The sequence below is a fragment of the Wasmannia auropunctata genome, unplaced genomic scaffold (assembly GCF_000956235.1).
Source record: "Wasmannia auropunctata unplaced genomic scaffold, wasmannia.A_1.0 LD336053.1, whole genome shotgun sequence".
Lineage (NCBI taxonomy): Eukaryota > Metazoa > Arthropoda > Insecta > Hymenoptera > Formicidae > Wasmannia > Wasmannia auropunctata.
The window spans coordinates 5,952,568-5,958,567 of record NW_012026837.1 but is presented as its reverse complement, the minus strand read 5'-3'; positions in this window follow the sequence as shown (position 1 = coordinate 5,958,567).

Below are 6,000 nucleotides of genomic sequence, written 5' to 3'. Positions count from 1 at the left end.
CTCCCACACGGTTTTGCGCCGTTTCGCGTTTCGTTAGCGCCGTAATGGCTGATGAATAATCCCCGGCAAATGAATTAAGAAAAAAGATGTCGCCGAGCGCAAGCGAGGGGTTCCAGCCCTCCCTCTCACCCCCACACGCGCGAACGACTTCTCTTCCCTCCCGAGTTATAAATTTTCGGGCTATGCCGGTAGTTAATAGAGACAATGAGAAAATGAGGTAGCCCGCTATCGCTAAAATATCGCGCTCGCCACTCTCGTAAATCTGAGATTCATCTTATTTAAGCGCGAGGCACGTTCAATGTCCCCTAAATAATCTTTTTCGCGCCTGGAATTAATTAGGTTGCCCGCGTACAAGCTGGCGCCACGTCACGTTCTAAGGATCAACGTGAGGTAACACACTCGCGAATTACATGTTTAGACGTGTGTTGCAAACTTTCAATCTTTTTAATAATAAAAATTATATAATAGCTCGAGACTCATTTCGGCGAATCGCACAAATAGCATTTGATTTAAATATTTCAAACGAAGGATGTTCTTGCTAAAGATTTAGCAACAATTTTGTTAGTTCCATTAAAATTATGTAGGACGCTCCATCTGATTGTTATAGAATGTCAAAACTTTTTGCAGCATTCCTCATTGTGCTTGAACGTCCTAAATAACTATTTTAATCCGAAATTATTTTCAAATCTGATACAGTGAACACACATGTAATTTTCTTTTTAAAAATATGTTGGTACTCTAATTCATCTTTTACCGGCATTACATGTAATTTCCTCGACATAACCATGGTTACGCGTTGTAACTCACGTGCCGCAACAGTTATTGAATATGGCGTCGAACGTGTTGATGATTTATCCCGGCGACAATCCGCTTCGCGTTGTCGGCCGTAAGACAAATGTGCGATGCTGATTGTATTTAAGGGAATCATGGAAATCCGCAGCCAGAAGGGTGTGACCGAGCTCTTAATCTTTTCCGCGGTCGATTGCGCGGAGGAGTGAGCCAGTGCAATTCCTTCATCCCTCTTCATTAATTATAGAGCTCGTTTGGGGAGTTAATTGCTGCTACGATACGTGTGAAATGTTAATGATCCGGGCGAGGTGACGACGACGCCGAGGTTAATACCGAAGCTTCTATGTCGTGCAGAAACCGTAGAGTCATAGTCACTACCTCCCCCCCTCCTTCAAAAAAAATTTGCTAGTTTCAGGTAAAATAATTAACATAAAATATTTCTACAATAATATAATGTAGTAATATAAGAACACGTCAAGAGTAAAAAAAATTTGTATTCTTAGCGTACTCTATTTTAAATTTTGCCAGTGGTATAAAATTTAAAATATCACGTGTTATTTATTTATCTATATATGTTTAATAATTAATTTATTTTTTCTGGATTGATCAATTATAAAGGATTGACAGGAAAAATTAAATTACCGTTAATTTATTGAATAAAGTAATAAAAAAAAAACGATTTAGTATGCTACAAAAATAACAAAATAGTGTCTATAAATATAAAAACGATAATTCTCTCTTAGATGGAATATAATTACTTTTTAAAATAATTTTAAATCGTACTGTTTCATCTGTTAATAAAATTGAACACAACAGTCAGCGTCTGTTAAATGTTAAAAAAAGTATATAAATCGTACCGTGATTTTTTTACAAGGATGCTTTCACAATATTTTCGCGAGAAATTTTAATTGTCGCAAAGAGTAAAGATCATAAAATATTGAACGAGGGAAGGGGGAAGAGAATCGATGCGATCGCACGGCGCGATCGACGATACACTCTTTTTTTTTCCTTGTACCGGGCTACGTCTCGCGTTACCGATTCGTGGGGAGTGCCGTTAAAAATTGATCCGCCGGAGTAAATGCCGGGCCGAAGTGAACAGAACGGTCGACGGTTTTTACACCGGATTTTGGTATCAGGCAAATCCCAGCTGCGTCAATAATCGACGGGCCCATCGTTCACCGTAGCAATTTTACGAGCCTCGTTATCATTCGCGCCGCTCGCGCGGACTGGCGCGACACGCGGCTCAACGTATAACGCGGCGCGGCGCAGCGCGACGGTATCGCCGAAAAGCCCTCCTCTCGCACGTTCCCGTCCACGGACAGCTGTGGTTCCCGAACCGGGACTAATTCATGGATTCGAGAGAGATTAATTGGCAGAGAATTAAAAGTGTGCGACGGGCACGCCGTCGCGCGCTGTCAGCGTCGATATTACACGGCGCGACGGAAGAAGGTGTTTGTTTTTTTTTCACGTCCATTTTTCACGTTTTTAGATTGAAACAGAGCATTCGCATTTACGAGTAACATAATGAATATTTCGAAAATTAAGATATTGGAAACACTTTCTTGCATTCCGCCGCGTTTTTATAAAAATATATAACGTTGCTTTGCGACATTAATTACATTACAATCATAGACATTTAAATAGTCTATAAAGATAAATGTCTTATTACAATGCACGTATAGAAAAAAAAAGTTAAGTCGGTATCTCCAATTCTTTTGTTTTCCTTTTTCTGATGTAAATAAAAATAATAATTCTTTCTTTGAAACCACCGCATAATGTTGAATAATTGGCCTTTCGAAATCAATACGTTGGATTCTTTATAACCAGATAAGAATGTTATATTTTGTATGATATTATAAAATTGAAATATTAAAATATTCCCATAATGGATTTTTTCACAAACTTATAGTCAATTCCCTCTCGGGACAGCGAAGAATTTTTACAGAATGATTAAAATTTTAAAGACCATGTTATAATTTTTCATGTTACAATTTTTTTACATACTTACTGAAATACATTACTAAAATTTTATTCCCTCAAATTCTAAGGAAATATCTTTGACGGACGCACATGGGCCGCTGCAAATTATAGGTATACGTAAGTCGACAAGTAACATGGCACTCGAAGAAATGGAGCAAACGCGTTTTCTTATGTAATCGACCCGTGAGTGTGATGCATCGGCCGATTTATCATCGCAGTTGCATACCTCGCGCTGATCGTTGTAACGGAAGAATTTTCACCGCCACGTACGGCTATCTTCTCTTGCCAATTCTTCTGCGATTTACTTTTCGATGCGATGGAACATCGCGTATGTACGTACATCCGGTTGTTTAACCGCGCAATGGATTACACGAACGTGAGATTTGAACTGCCGGATGAAGTACCGGATGTTCCGCATCGCCGATGATTTTCACAGTTGGATAAACGGGCCGAATGCTCGGTGCAGAGAGGTGGGGGTGAAGGAGAAGGAGGCGAAAAGGAAGCGACGCGGGAGAAAAGTTGCGAAAACGATCGTCCCGCACGGCGCATACTGTTCATGACCGGCCCGGGGAAAACTTTGATCGTTCGGGACAAAGCGAATTCCAAAAAGGAAGCGCACGAGCGAGGGAGAGGACGAAAGGAGGAAGAGAAAGCGGGGTAGGAGGGAGCCGGGAGCAGAGCCCGTGTCGCGAGAAAAATAGAGAAACACTTGTACGCAGGAAACGAACGTGACCCACCCTCCGGGATGTTCCGAACTTAGGCAATAAGGCGACAGTCAGTTGCAGAAGGTCGTGCGGATAGTTTCGGAAACTTAGCCGCGCGCGCCCGCCCGCCAGCCCCAGCCAGTGGCTCCGGCTCCTACATTTCGGTAATAATCCGCTGCTATTTATTAACCTATTCTGTTGATTCGCGTTCCGTTTCTTTCCGCCCCGCTCGCTTTCCTCACCCTCGTCCAACACTTGTATAAGTGAGGGCAATCGAGGGAAACTGGCGCATAGGGCGCATCAACTTCCCGAGTTATTATGAGAGTTCACGTGCACATGAAAGTAATTAGAAATATCTGAATCGTTACTATTCCATTATCCCCAAATTTGGAGCTGCGTGTTGAGGATAATGAATAAATATAGCTTTCGAACATGCACAACGTCTATAATTATGTGATAAAACTTTACGAATTTTTGGTAATTATTTTAAAAATTGATTGTCCTGTTCTTCACAAATCTGTATTGCGTCGCCCTATCGGCGAGCAGCTTCAGAAAAGTTCGTCAATAAGTCATTAATTTAACACGTTAAATAGACTAATTCTCGAGATCGCGACGCGTATAGACGTAAGTGGAGGGAAATCCTTTTGTTCCTCCACAGTCCCTCCCTCGGGTCTGGGATTCTTTTGTTGCACCCTGTTTTTCACCCGCGGGGCGTAATTTTTATACGGTCATTATCGCCATTAGGGAAGCACGCGCAGACTCACCTTTCAACAGTGGAATTACGCGGCGGCCGTCGGGCGCGAAGGGTCGGACGCGAAATGAGAGTCGGCATCGCGCGACGACGACGTCTGACGCGCGGGATCAGAACAAAGCACCGCTATTTCGAATAATTACAACTTGTCCCCCACCGTGCAAAACTGTTTTCGACCTCTGTCGAAAACCGCGCGCCCTTTCGCCTTTCAGGCATGCCCGCCGTCCTCGTTGTGCGATGACAATAACGTTTCATACACGTACGCATGTTATAGGCTGGCTAAACCCGGCTATCTTGCGCATCGACACGAATGTAGAAAACTGCATGTAGATAGGGAGATAAAATATTGAAAAAAAAATATCGCAACTTTGCTATCTGAGGGCATTTTTCACATTGTGTGCGCACGCGTCTATTTTGTTTAGGGCTGCAGTGCCAACATTTTACTTGAATGGCAGTGACGTGAGCTTTTATACGGTATGGAAATTTATTTTCGCAATTATAGATATTACAGTAATAATATATCAGTAATTATAGGAGAATTTAACGGCCAATAACGACTCGATATATGTTATTTAATTGTAAGATAAAATAATCTTCATTTATTTGAAATTAAAAAAAAAACATTGAACGTTTCGACTGCACAGTCTTCGTTAATTACAGTAATAAAAATGATAAGATTTACATAACTGGTTGAAATAACGAGGAATGGATGAAATATAAATATAATATAGATATTATTTTTAGAATCTGCGAGGGACCGTGGCCACCGTGGCGCAACTTGTATGGCGACCGGGTTTACCTGCTTTTATTTCTCCGGAATAACACACTTCTCCGATTTAATTTACTGCGATGTCCGCACACCCCTTTGGCACGAATGATATCTTCAACGTTCAAATACAAATAAGGCGTATCCGCGATTTTGAAAATTATTGCGGCTGTAGGAATTAGTGTCGCACGTGGATCCACATGCTTTCGTATAATAATCGACTAATTCCGATAACAGCCGCGATAATTTTCAAAATCGCGGATACGCCTTATTTGTATTTGGACGTTGAAGATATCATTCGTGCCAAAGAGGTGTGCGGACATCGCAGTAAATTAAATCGGAGAAGTGTGTTACTCCAGGGAAATAAAAGCAGGTAAATCCGGCCGCCATACAAGTTGCGCCACGGTCCCTCGCAGATCCGTTTACGACGAGAAAGAATGACAAAAGGAGAGCGAGGGTAGGGTGAGAGAGGGGGAGGAGAGAAGTGCGATGGCTAAGCGGAGGAGAGATAGAGAGGGAGAGAGAGAGAGAGAGAGAGAGAGAGAGAGAGAGAGAGAGCGCACCTAGTTTGAAATTTCAAATTCATTTACGGTCCCGCTGCCGAGTTTTAATCCGCTTTAATTATGAAAAATCGTCGAGTGCCGCCGACCCACCTACCAACCTATCTACCTTTCCATCCCTCTTTCTCGTCCTCTCGGCTCCCTGACATTCCTTTGCGTCACTTTTATCGCCGAAGCGAAGATCGTCAGTCTCCCTTAACTGCCATATTTTCCCCTTTTACCCACGCGACGTCTCATTACTGTAATTACTTCATACACATACTGAGCGCGGTGCACGAGTACTATCACATGATTACAAATAACACGGAAAGATGTAAATGATGTACGTAAAATTATTGTGTAGCCGCATTTAAAATTTCTTTCAATAAAGAAATTTTAGATTTTAGATTTTATGATACGGAATTGAATTTCCATGTATAATAATCTAATCATGCAAGATTGAATGTGGAC